This window comes from Miscanthus floridulus, chromosome 8 (assembly GCF_019320115.1).
Source record: "Miscanthus floridulus cultivar M001 chromosome 8, ASM1932011v1, whole genome shotgun sequence".
Classification (NCBI taxonomy): Eukaryota; Viridiplantae; Streptophyta; class Magnoliopsida; order Poales; family Poaceae; genus Miscanthus; species Miscanthus floridulus.
The window spans coordinates 102805392-102820104 of NC_089587.1; positions in this window are offsets into that span (position 1 = coordinate 102805392).

The following is a 14713-nucleotide window of genomic DNA, read 5'->3' on the forward strand; positions in this document are numbered from 1 at the left end:
GTGAGTGCTTGAAAGACTTTTTTCGTTGCCTGATTTTAAATATAATATAATCGTGTTGCTAACTGATTGTATTTTATACATAAAGGGATTGGATGTAGCGAGGACCATGCTGCAGAGGTGGCCCGTGCAATGTACGAGGAAAAGAAGCTAGATGAGCACAGAAAGCGAGCTGTTCGCACCGTTGAATCACTAATTGTGTTGTCTGATGAGGGGGATGAGGATGACACTGCCAGACTCAGCGAGCTCATCGCTCTAGCAGAGGCGGGCTTGCAGGCTGATGAGGCTAAAGACGACACTATTAGACTGAGCGAGCTCATCGCTCTAGCAGAGGTAGGCTTGCAAGCGGAGAAGGCTAAGGACGACACTACCAGACCAAGCGAGCTCATCGCTCTAGCAGAGGCGGGCTTGCAAGCGGAGAAGGCTAAGGACGACACTACCAGACTAAGCGAGCTCATCGCTCTAGTAATGCATCAATTAAAGTAAAGCATTTAATTAAATAATTGCAAACCGGGAGAAAAATGCTCTGGGGCTTGCCTCTCTCGAAAGAGCTTGGACGGTGATCGGGGCACTTCGGGAGTTCCTCAACGTCCTCCTCGTTGGCTTCTGGCACTTCCTGCTGCTGCACCTCGAGCTGCTCCTCGGGCTCCTCGGGTATGACGACTGGATTCTCGGTTTGCGATCCTGTATGATGCAATGCGCGTAAGTGATTATGCACACGGTGCATCGAAGGAGATGAATGCAATGGATATGTTTAAATGCAAGGTAGTCAACATCATCCAAGAAACTATACTATAAGCACATGTCATCTACTGCATTCTCTTCTACTACTAATATGTTAAGTCAACATATCTTATGAAATGCTTCAAAGATACACCAAAGCTTTACTAATTTCTTAATCACACTTAAAGCAACACTTGCTTAAACCCTAATTAATAATAGGTTTGAATAGCAACATATATTTTTGATGCTCCTAAAAATCTGAGAAAATTACAGTAGCATAATACTATCCTAAACAAACTAACATAAAAATTTCATGGCATTTGGATAAGTAAACTATCCTACACAAAAATGACAAGCTATAGCATAAAAATGAGCATGAAATTACTTTGTGCTATGAAAAGTGTCAAACAATAGAATTAATATTTTTCCTAGGTTCTTCATAGCATATAATGACTGTCCAAAAATTATCACATGCATGTTTTATACAAAGTTTGCTCTCTAGCGAAAATAACAAAAATCAGCCATTAAAGGTACTTGAACTACACCTAAAAATTTTCCCACAGCACATGCATGAAACATATTTTTCCTAGGAAGTACATGACATAAAAAGATTAACAAACTTGGAATCATATTTTTCTGAAGCCTATAGATTTTTCTACATATTTTTCAAGTTATCAGCAATATACATGATTAAATAAAATCCTACGGAAAAGTATCCCAAAAATGACATGCAATAATTTTCCCAAGTAGATCTGATGATAAAGAACCTGGCAAAATTTGTTTCAACAAATTTGGATCAAATTTGGGCACCCAAACATTTTTCAAACCATTTCAGATTTCAAATAATAAAGAATAAATGAAAACAAATCACTTAAACAATGCTGGGCCGGCCCGCTGGAATCAGCTGGCCCATGACCGTTTTCGGCCTGCGCGGCCCGAGCGAAAGGGGGAGCGTGGCGGCCTGGCAGGGCTTCGGCCCACGGCCGCTTTGCCTGGCCGGCCCGGCTGGCTGGCGGAGGCAGAGTGCCTCACCGGTGTGCGCGCTGGCGCGGCGACGCGGCTCGGCCAGCGGCCGGCGGCCATCTCCGGCCATGGCAGTGCGAGCTGGCGAGCGCACGGGATGTGCGAGGTGAAGGCAAGCACGGTAGGGTAGCTAGGCGAGGCTGGAGGGGAGGAGGAAGACGGCTTCTATGGCGGCCGAGCACGGCGGCGCCATGGCCGTCGGTGGCGAGACGCGGGGAGGCCCGACCTGTGCTCGGAAGGCGGCGCAAGCTCGAGCGTGACTTGAAGGAAGGCGAGGTGGAGTTGCTGGCGTGAGGAATCAGAGAATGGCGCAGTGGTGCGGGAGCTCGACGCCGGCGGAGCTGCGGGCGCGGCGAGGGCGGAGCTTGGGGCTCCCGGCTCGGGAGAAGAGGGAAGGCAGCGTGGGCGGGAGTGAGCGAGCGCACGGGCACCGACAGTTGAAGGCGGGCGCGTGGGCGCGGGGCCAGGCTGCGGCTACCGCGCGGCGGGCAACGCCGGCACATGGTCGCCACGCGGCGGAAGTTCTCTGCCGCGGTCGTGGCGTGGCGCGGCGACTGACGCGGCGCGCGGGAGAAGGAGCCAACGCGCGGGGCTGGGTTGGGCCAAGGCGTGATGGGCTGGTGCGGGAGGCGCGCTGCTGCGGCGGCTTTGCTGGTGCGCTGGGCCGGCTTCAGCAGACGGGCCAGAAGCGAGGCGGCGGCCCGCGAAGAAGAAAAATCCTTTTCCAAATAAAATTTTTCAAGGAATTTTTAAATGCCATTTTTCAAATATTATTTTGAGCAAGAAAATGACCTCTTTTGAAAATGTACCAAAAATGAAAGTTGCTTAGAATTTAATTCTCTACGACTTTGCTTTTATGACCAAAGCCAAATTCTTTCTAGATTTTGAATTATAACATCAAAGTCCATGTTTAGCTCAAAACCCTAATTTTTGGGAATTTATTTTTGAAGCCAAATTTTGAATTAATTTGAATACAAACATTGCTCCAAAAATTAAACTAAACATTGCTAGATGATTTACAATAGTAGCCAAACATGTTTTACTAATCTAGCAAGAAATTCGGGCAAACACAATTCTAAACAAGTATATGCAACATTCATGTTTCACGAGCGTGTCTCATATGTTTCGAAACAGTGTTTCAGTTGTTATTTACATGATTAGGCATGTATGATTAATATGCTTTATGATGCATGCTATGCATGATTTGCAGTGCCTAAATGTAGGCTCAACATCGGGGTGTTACAGCCCTCCCCCCTTATAAAAATCTCGTCCCGAGATTTAGGTTACGAACCATTTGTTATAAAATTCTTCATAAGCTTTTTGTAGATACTCTCCTGTTTCCCAAGTTGCGTCTCCCTCATCATGATGATCCCACTATATCTTGTATGTTTTCACCACACTATTCCGAGTAGCACGTTCCTTCGTGTCTAACACTCGGACTGGTTGTTCACGATACACCAAATCTGATTTGAGTCGAATACCTCGAGGTTCTATTCTTTCCTCCGGAACACGCAAACATTTCTTGAGATGTGATACATGGAAAACTGGGAAAACGGTACTCATTGTTTCAGGTAACTCTAACTTGTAGGCTACCGGACCTCTTCGTTCTAAGATCTTGTATGGTCCTATGAATCTCGCGGCAAGCTTTCTTCAGATTCCAAACCTTTTCTTCTTCATTGGCGTGACTTTCAGATAAACATAGTCACCAACTTCAAACATAAGATGTCTCCTTCTTTTGTCTGTATAGCTTTTCTGACGTGATTGAGTAGCTTTCATATTCTGCTGAATAATATGAACTTTCTTCTCGGCTTCTTCTACAAAGTCAATGCCATAATACCTTCTATCACCAGGCTCGATCCAATTCAATGGTGTTCTACATTTTTTGCCATATAAAGCTTCGAATGGGGCCATCTTGATGCTTTCTTGATAACTATTATTATAAGAGAACTCAGCTAACGGTAACCATGACTCCCATGATCCCTTGGAAGACAATACACAGGCTCTTAACATATCCTCCAAAACAGCATTTACTCGTTCAGTCTGACCATCTGTCTGAGGATGATAAGCGGTACTACGAATCAAACTAGTTCCCAAGCCTTTGTGTAAATGTTCCCAAAAGTGGGCCGTGAACTGTGAGCCTCTATCAGATACTATGGTCTTTGGTATACCATGCAACCTCACAATTTCTGCGATATACTTCTCGGCATATTGAGGTGGTCGATAATCTATTTTGACAGGCAAGAAATGAGCGGTCTTGGTAAGACGGTCCACAATTACTCAAATCGAATCATGTCCTTTTTGAGTAGTGGGCAAACCCGTGATAAAATCCATACTTATATCGTCCCACTTCCAACTAGAGACTGATAAGGGTTGCAACATACCGGCAGGTTTCATGTGAATCGCTTTCACTCGACAACATGTGTCACATCTGACAACATATGCTGTAATTTCTTTCTTCATTTTGGTCCACCAATAGCGAGATCTTAGTTCTTGATACATCTTACTACTTCCGGGATGGATAGATAGCTTAGAAAGGTGAGCTTCATCCATGAGTTTATTCCTAAGCTCTCGATCCTTGGGAACCACAAGACGATTGTCAAACCACAACACGCCCTGTTCATCCACTTTAAAGTGTTGAGACAACTTTTCTTTTATTTTCTCTTTGATATGGAATATTCCCTTGTCGGTTTTCTGGCCTACTATTATCTTACCCTCCAAAGAGCAACTAATCTGAATACTATGTAACACAGCAGGATGCATTAGATCGAACCCATCTTCAAGTAATGGCTGCACATTTAAATAATGTGACTTTCTGCTCAAAGCATTTGCCACTACATTGGCTTTACCAGGATGATATTGCACATTCAAGTTGTAATCCTTTATCAATTCCAACCATCTGCGTTGTCTCATGTTTAGCTCTAGTTGGGTAAAGATATACTTAAGACTCTTGTGATCCATGAAAATATTGCACACATTACCAAGTAGATAATGTCTCCAAATTTTTAGGGCGTGCACAACTGCAGCAAGTTCAAGATCATGTGTTGGATAGTTGACCTCGTGCTTTCTCAATTGACGTGATGCATAAGCTATGACTCTCCTTTCTTACATAAGAACACAACCCAATCCAAACTTCGATGCGGCGCAAAACACATCAAATGGTTTCTCGATATCTAGTTGTGCTAGAACAGGAGCAGTGGTCAACAGTTTCCGCAAAGTGTGCAAAGCTGCTTCACACTCCTCTGTCCACACAAACTTGTGATCCTTCTGTAGGAGACTCGTCATCGGTTTAGCGATCTTCAAGAAATCTGGTATAAAGCGACGGTAATAACCGGCTAGTCCTAAGAAACTTCTAATCTCAAGAACTGTGGTTGGTGCTTTCCAATTCATAACTTCTTGCACCTTACTTGGATCGACTGAAACTCCATTCTCTGATAGAATGTGACCAAGGAAGGGAACTTCCTTCAACCAGAATTCGCATTTGCCAAACTTAGCATACAATTGATGATCTCTAAGTCTGGTCAAGACAGTTCTCAGATGCTCTTCATGATCTTTCTCATTCTCGGAGTATACCAGAATGTCATCGATGAATACTACCACAAACTTATCTAATTCTGGCATAAAAAATATATTCATCAAAAACATAAAGTATGCAGGAGCATTTGTCAAGCCAAAAGTCATGACAAGATACTCATACAACCCGTATCTGGTGGAAAATGCAGTTTTCGGTATATCCTGTGGCCTAATCTTAATCTGATAATAACCGGATCTCAAATCTATTTTTGAGAACACCTTGGCCTTGGATAATTGGTCAAACAGAACATCAATATGTGGCAAGGGATATTTATTCTTGACGGTCACAGCATTGAGTGGCCTGTAATCTACGCACATTCTCAACATGCCCTCTTTCTTCTTTTTCACAAACAAAGCGGGACATCCCCATTTAGACTTGCTTGGCCGAATAAACCCCTTTTTGACAAATCTTCTAATTGCTTCTTCAGCTCAGCTAACTCATCTGGAGGCATCCGATAGGGTTTCCTTGAAATCGGAGCTGTTCCGGGGACTAGCTCAATTCCAAACTCAATCTCCCTATCTGGCGGAAGACCAGGTAGCTCATCCGAGAATACATCCGGAAATTCACACACTACCAGAATCTGATGAATAGGAATGACTGCCGTAGCACATGTAACACTTATCAGATCTGTTCTCTAAGGCAATGGTACTTGAAAGGTACCCTCACCCAGGGGATCCTTAAGGGTAAGTACTCGACTTCTAGTATCTATGACTGCTCCCCAATCCTTCATCCAATTCATCCCTATAATGACATCCAAGACTAACCCAGGCATAACTATCAAGTTCACTCGGAACTTCCTGCTACCTAGTTCAAGGGTTGCCCCTCGAACCATCTGGTTGGTCAAAACATCAGCCCCTGCTGAGCTTATACGGTACCCATAACCCAATTCTGTGCATCGTTGTCCATGTTTCTGTGCAAATGCTTGACTCATAAAAGAATGCGATGATCCAGAATCAAATAGAACAACTGTAGGGTTTTCGTTGATAGGAAACTTACCAGCAGTGACGGGCTCTCCCTCTGGAATTTCATCCACTATCGTACTATGCACTCTAGCATTATAAGTCTGCTGCTTCTTTTTGGGCGAGTATGGACAAAACCTCGAGAAATGACCGGGCTGATCACAGTTATAACAGGGTCCTCTCACTGTCTCGGCAGATCCCATAGCTCCTTTGGAACTGCCTTGTACCGTAGTTGCGGCTGCTTTGTTGGGCTGTACTGCCATCTTGTACGGCTTTTGAGGTCCACGGAAATTCTGACTTCTTGGCTGAGGTGGCCGAAACCTAGCGCCAGGTGCCGATGGGCGATATGGAGGACGACCTCCCATAGGGGCTCTAGCTTGAGACAGCCCACCTTCAAAGGCTCTCTTGCGTGTCTTGGTTGCTGTGCTGGCGTTGTTATTCTTCTCCTGCTTCAGACAGTCGCTGATGAAGTCATTGAATCTGACGCGGTTGTTGGTACCAACATGCTTCATCATTTTTGGATTGAGACCCCTCTTAAAACTGGCTATTCTTTTAGCATCTGTGTCAACCATGTCGGGAGCATAGTGACACAAGTTGTTGAAGGCATGCAGGTATTGCGTCACGGTCTTGGTGCCCTGGTTCAACGCCAGAAACTCTCCCAACTTCATCTCGGTCAGCCCTGGTGGAATATAGGCTCCATGGAAGGCCTCAGCAAACTCTCTCCAAGAAATCTGAGCATTTGGAGGGAAGGTGGTGCGATGGTGCTTCCACCATATTCCCGCCGGTCCTTGCAATTGAAGTGCAGCATACTCCGTTTTTAGAACCTCAGTCATCCTCAACACACGGAATTTATCTTCCATCGTGTTGATCCATTCCTCAGCATCGAGTGGCTTTGTTGCTTCCTTGAATACTGGCGGCCTGGTGTCCATGAAATCTTTGAAGCTGCTATATTGGTTCACTCCCATGCCACCACCTTGATTGTTACCACATTGAACGTTGTTGGCGATGGTTCGAAGAAGATCCTCCATGTTCTTCTAGGATTGTTCCGCGTTGCGCTGACTCCCGAGCAGCTGTGCGAGGAACATCTCGGGGGTAAACGGGGGAGGAGGTGGCAAATGCAGTTCGTGGGGAGGTTCATTGTCATTGCCGTGGTTTCCACCACCACCACCACCACCACCACCGGTCCTCGCACCGTTAGCACCGGGCTCAGTGGCCTCATACGTGGTTTGGCGAGTGTTTGTCATCTGTATATTTCCGCAACAAGTAACAATTGAGTGAAGCTGTAATAATTGCGAGTGAAGGAAAAATTATGCCGTACTGAATTTACTGGAGAGAATAAATTCATACAATAAAACAGAGGCACAACAATCGTATCCCAATTAAAACAACAGCACTTAACCGAATTACTTCAACGGCAAACATCACGTCCATACAATCACATTGCCAGCATACATACACTGGACTTTTTATGCGTTCAGATATCGCATTTGAAAATCAAGTTCCAACCACATGCCAAGTCTCATCCGTTCGAAGCAACATACGATAGATTACATGCCAACAAAAGAAAGGTCATCGCGACAAGACCTAGATACTAGCGCAAGGCAACTAGCCTACTCTTTGGGGCCATCATCAGGATCGGAGACATCACCATCGCCTCTAGGTGAAACTGCAGGCTCATCCTGGTTGTCGTCGTCGATGTCCATGCCAGCGGCGTTTGGTGGAGCATATGGGCCAACCCCATTATAGAGCGCGTGAAACTCCTCGTGCAAGTAGCCGTTGTATTCCTCTAGCTCATCGACCCTCTGCAGCAGAAGGTTTCTTGCGTTCCAGGCTTCATTCCTTTCCTGAACCAGCTGTCCAATCATGCGGTCTGCATTGTTGTTGGCTTGAGTCAACGTATGCACTCGCTGCATAGCTCTATCACCTCTCTCAACCGCTTGATCTCGCTGTAAGTTCATATCAGCCAACTGCTCCTGTAAGCTAGCTATAGCTCGTGCCTGTCTCTTCTTCTGCTTCTTCCTTTTGAGCTTATCCTCACTACGCAAGCCAGTCAAAGTCCAGTAGGTACTCTCGAGACCCTCATACGCTCTGATGGCGGCGAACATAGCACTCATTGCCTGATTGTCGCTAGCTCATCCTTCAGCTGGACCTCTGACTAACGCACTTCCTTGAGGCTGAACCCAAATGGCATCACGAGGATCATCCCTAGGAAAAGTACCAGCCAGAGCTGCTGCAAGCTCACTAGGAAATCAGCTCATAATGTCCCTGATGACACGGAAGGCTGCTCCCTCTGCACCCTCGGCTGGAGTGCAACCCTCAAACTCCAAATGCCAACCATCCCAATCTAGAGCATCACCAAGAGCAGGAACCATGATCTCCACCACTGCAAGTCCATCCTCTGCTAACTCGCTCTCATTCCATGAGTACACCGGCTCTTGACCCTCTGGGTACCCCACATCATGGAGCACTCTCCAAAGCAAAGTTGGCATGCCAAACTCGCTCAAGAAGGTGTCCGTGGTGCGGTGCTCCCTCAGGGCCAACGGACGTCGGGGTGCTCTTCCTCCGGTGGACTTACGGGCGGTCTGCTTCGTGTGGGCCATCTGTAGCAAAAGTTCTCTTATTACCTCGGGGAAACATATTTTTGGTGATACATCTTTTATCAAAATGAGATAATCAATTTATAAGGGGAGGAATGCATGAGATGAATGAGATGCACAAGTAACATGATGTATGCACGTGTCGTACGTTCTCACAAACTTAGGAAATAAATAATTTCTAACGACGAATTCGGTGGCATACAACGATCTCTCAATACGTAGCTAATACGTTCTACACGATAGCGTTGTTATGTACCTGCAGAAGATTCATTTCAGCCCAATTCCCAATGAATGCATAAAAGCAGTAAAGTTTTATCTACACGCTCTACATGAATCTCTAGATACATGTACAACGGTAGTAACTACCCGAACCATCGTCCTACTGACGGCATCGCCTCAGTAGACGGAAGACCCATTCATGAGATACCTTTGTAGAACATGCGTAGAACATGTAATTACTCCAGCATCATATAAGCATTCACCCTAGATCGGTGGTGTATCCGATCATGCTCTCACAACTCACACTTACCGAGGCGTAGAGGCAAATGATCCACACATTACCACTCAAACAAGTGGCACTCATACAATAGCACGCCGTATGAGCGACGAAAGAGAAATATGATGCAAGAACCCCAGTCAGTACTTAATTAAGCCACCTAAGGTCCTTAACTGGGCATAAAGGATATGATCACTAGCACACTTTATAGTTTTAAAATCACATTTTCTAAATGCCTTTTTGTTTTAAATACACTTGTGAACAGTAACACGCTAAACCATGCTCTGATACCAGCTGTGACAGAACCGACCAATTATACAAAATTAAGTAAGAAAATCATCCACCAGAGCAGACGATTGAACAAACTTAAGCCCGTATAACCCGGTAGTCCGTGAAATCACGAAGGATTTCAAACCAACTCGTGTCCCAGCCATGATCGTAATAAGTTTAGCGGTCACCATCACAACTTACATAAAAGTTCGCATCACAGATACATCAGAGTTTAAACATAGTTATTACAAACTAGTTCGAATAAAAGTAGCGGAAGTCATTTGTTCAAACCACACACACACTCACGCGGAGTTTAAATATAGTGCCAGCGAATGATCATCTCCAACAAAAGCATCAGATGAGACATAAGGAATGACCATGCCCATGGTTCTAAGCATCACCCATCGCAGGATAAAGGTAGTTGATACAGTAGCCGTAATACATCTGCCCATCTGCAACAAGTGGGAATGAAACCCTGAGTACGAGAAGGTACTCAGCTAGACTTACCCGACATAACCAAAAATAAATGACACCAAGGATTATGAAGGGCTTTATAGTAGGGTAGCTGACTCATTTGCAAAAAGAAGCATTTTTAGCATTTCGAGAACCTTTAGAAAAGCATTTTTGCCAAGTTAATTATTATTAACCTGTCGACTAGATTTGCACCTATACTAGAGTAAACATGTGATTAAGCAGATAATGATAACCAACGATCATTAAATAACTTCCATACTGTCATTTTCATTATAACTGTCCAAGTGTTCCATAAACATTTACTACGATGAAGTAACTCAAGTCAAGTGCTCACTATCCAGGAGCGATGGCAATTCGAATCGATTCCTAACCAGCTGGTGATTTATTCCTTACACAAACCTCACTCACCCGCTAAAGTGAGATATTGATCACCGAGTCAACTTTCCAGGAATCTCGAGTTTGCCAGGAAGAACATGTACCCGGGGGCCGACCGACTGCACTTTGGTCTTATCATCCCGCCCCCGTGTCCTACCACACCTGCTCCGGCACAGTGCGTTGCGGGCAATCTACTCGGCCCGAAAAATCTCCCAGCTTCGCGGTCGGAAGGTACTTTATCCGGCCAGCTAAATGTAAGGCATGCGTTCAACATGACTTGAGGCCCAACAACGGTCGGTCCTTAATCGACACAGACGGAAAACACTACAGTCCAAAACTCTGCAAGTCTCCGTCTGGTCTCAACTTCATTTAACACTTAGTTATACCATGACTTTATAGTCATCCAAGCAGATCCAGGTAACCACCTATAGCTCGCAGGTGACAGGAAATCACCCGACTTCTACCGGTCTAAGCCAGCTAAGCATTGACTCGACTACGGATACCAGGGTAACAAGGATATAGTATAACAAAGGTAAACAAGGTATAATGCAGCAACGGTTGCAAACAACTCCTGAACATAATGCATCAATTAAAGTAAAGCATTTAATTAAATAATCGCAAACTAGGAGAAAAATGCTCCGGGGCTTGCCTCTCTCGAAAGAGCTTGGACGGTGATCGGGGCACTCCGGGAGTTCCTCAACGTCCTCCTCGTCGGCTTCTGGCACTTCCTGCTGCTGCACCTCGAGCTGCTCCTCGGGCTCCTCGGGTATGACGACTGGATTCTCGGTTTGCGATCCTGTATGATGCAATGCGCGTAAGTGATTATGCACACGGTGCATCGAAGGAGATGAATGCAATGGATATGTTTAAATGCAAGGTAGTCAACATCATCCAAGAAACTATACTACAAGCACATGTCATCTACTGTATTCTCTTCTACTACTAATATGTTAAGTCAACATATCTTATGAAATGCTTCAAAGATACACCAAAGCTTTACTAATTTCTTAATCACACTTAAAGCAACACTTGCTTAAACCCTAATTAATAATAGGTTTGAATAGCAACATATATTTCTGATGCTTCTAAAAATCTGAGAAAATTACAGTAGCATAATACTATCCTAAACAAACTACCATAAAAATTTCATGGCATTTGGATAAGTAAACTATCCTACACAAAAATGACAAGCTATAGCATAAAAATGAGCATGAAATTACTTTGTACTATGAAAAGTGTCAAACAACAGAATTAATATTTTTCCTAGGTTCTTCATAGCATATAATGACTGTCCAAAAATTATCACATGCATGTTTTATACAAAGTTTGCTCTCTAGCAAAAATAACAAAAATCAGCCATTAAAGGTACTTGAACTGCACCTAAAATTTTTCCCACAGCACATGCATGAAACATATTTTTCCTAGGAAGTACATGACATAAAAAGATTAACAAACTTGGAATCATATTTTTCTGAAGCCTATAGATTTTTCTACACATTTTTCAAGTTATCAGCAATATACATGATTAAATAAAATCCTACAGAAAAGTATCCCAAAAATGACATGCAATAATTTTCCCAAGTAGATCTGATGATAAGGAACCTGGCAAAATTTGTTTCAACAAATTTGGATCAAATTTGGGCACCCAAACATTTTTCAAACCATTTCAGATTTCAAATAATAAAGAATAAATGAAAACAAATCACTTAAACAATGCTGGGCCGGCCCACTGGAATCAGCTGGCCCACGGCCGTTTTTGGCCTACGCGGCCCGAGCGAAAGGGGGAGCGCGGCGGCCTGGCAGGGCTTCGGCCCACGGCCGCTTTGCCTGGCCGGCCCGGCTGGCTGGCGGAGGCAGAGTGCCTCACCGGTGTGCGCGTTGGCGCGGCGGCGCGGCTCGGCCAGCGGCCGGCGGCCATCTCCGGCCATGGCAGTGCGAGCTGGCGAGCGCACGGGATGTGCGAGGTGAAGGCGAGCACGGTAGGGTAGCTAGGCGAGGCTGGAGGGGAGGAGGAAGACGGCTTCTATGGCGGCCGAGCACGGCGGCGCCATGGCCGTCGGTGGCGAGACGCGGGGAGGCTCGACCTGTGCTTGGAAGGCGGCGCAAGCTCGAGCGCGACTTGAAGGAAGACGAGGCGGAGTTGCTGGCGTGAGGAATCGGAGAATGGCGCAGTGGTGCGGGAGCTCGACGCCGGCGGAGCTGCGGGCGCGGCGAGGGCGGAGCTTGGGGCTCCCAGCTCGGGAGAAGAGGGAAGGCAGCGCGGGCGGGAGTGAGCGAGCGCACGAGCACCGACAGTTGAAGGCGGGCGTGTGGGCGCGGGGCCAGGCCGCGGCTGCCGCGCGGCGGGCAACGCCGGCACATGGTCGCCACGCGGCAGAAGTTCTCTGCCGCGGTCGTGGCGTGGCGCGGTGACTGACGCGGCGCGCGGGAGAAGGAGCCAGCGCGAGGGGCTGGGCTGGGCCGAGGCACGATGGGCTGGCGCGGGAGGCGCGCTGCTGCGGCGGCTTTGCTGGCGCGCTGGGCCGGCTTCAGCAGACGGGCCAGAAGCGAGGCGGCGGCCCGCGAAGAAGAAAAATCCTTTTCCAAATAAAATTTTTCAAGGAATTTTTAAATGCCATTTTTCAAATATTATTTTGAGCAAGAAAATGACCTCTTTTGAAAATGTACCAAAAATGAAAGTTGCTTAGAATTTAATTCTCTACAACTTTGCTTTTATGACCAAAGCCAAATTCTTTCTAGATTTTGAATTATAACATCAAAGTCCATGTTTAGCTCAAAACCCTAATTTTTGGGAATTTATTTTTGAAGTCAAATTTTGAATTAATTTGAATACAAACATTGCTCCAAACATTGAACTAAACATTGCTAGATGATTTACAATAGTAGCCAAACATGTTTTACTAATCTAGCAAGAAATTCGGGCAAACACAATTCTAAACAAGTATATGCAACATTCATGTTTCACGAGCGTGTCTCATATGTTTCGAAACAGTGTTTCAGTTGTTATTTACATGATTAGGCATGTATGATTAATATGCTTTATGATGCATGCTATGCATGATTTGCAGTGCCTAAATGTAGGCTTAACACCGGGGTGTTACAGAGGTCGTGGAAAGATTCTATGATATATTCGGTCATCCCCACGAACTCGTCATTCGTGGGGGATGGGGGCGTGCGTTGCACCACAAGGTAGCCAACGCTCTCAGTGGCATTGCGTAGAATGAACGGGAGCGCTATCGGGGTGCTCTGGATGAGGTATTCTAGGAAAAACTGCTCTCCTCCGGTAAGCTACATCATGACATTGGCGAATGAGAAGGTGAGGCGGCCTAGGTCCTCCCAGGATGGTCGGGGTCCTAGGAAGGCGCTGAGCTAGCATTCTAGCCTCCCATAATTGAAGTCGAGGAGCTGGTCGCTCCCGGGGGTGTGGGCCTCTAGTGCGTGCAGCCGCAGCTCCTTAAGTGCCTTGACAATTGCGTCGAGGCCGGTGGAGTGGAGAGGTTGGATGGCGACAGGAGCCTGCACTAACTCTCCCCCATCGTGACAATGAAGTCTAGGTTCCCGAAGCGCACGTGCGCGCTCGGGACCTAGCTAACGCCGTGACTAGCCATCCGAGGCCTGATGTGGACGTCGAGACGCGCAAAAAGCCCCTACCTGGTGCGTCAACTATCGGTGTTTTCGGAACAACGATGAGTAAATTTGTATTTGGGCGTCTGGCTCGGATGGTGTGCTCGGAGGATACAAGAGTTTATACTGGTTCGAGCGGAACGTCCCTACGTCCAATTTACTGCTACTCGTGTTACCGGCACTTGGTTTGTAGTAGGGTTATAAACAGGCAAGAGAAGAAAATGATCCCAAGTCTCTGGTGAAAGGAATGAACGGGTGCTGAGAGCTCGATCGCTACTCAGCCATGTGCTCATGTCGTGCTCTTGTGTTTTTATCTCGTGGTTCGGTCTTGTGCCGATATGGATCGATCTTCTTCGTGGGGCGCCCTGCTTTCCCTTTTATAGGACAACGGGAAAGCGCGGGTTACAGTGGAGAAAAAGGAGAAGAACGAGAGAGAGGAAGGCTTTTAGGATCGCTGGGTCCTTTTTCTCCTTCATGCGGATCCCGCTGATCCTATAGATGTCAACAGGGACGGCTCCACGTCGCGGTACTGTCTGTCACTAATGCCATGCGCAGGCGTCATCTGCCGGGTGTTCCATCCCGTCCCGACGGACGTCGTGGTGAA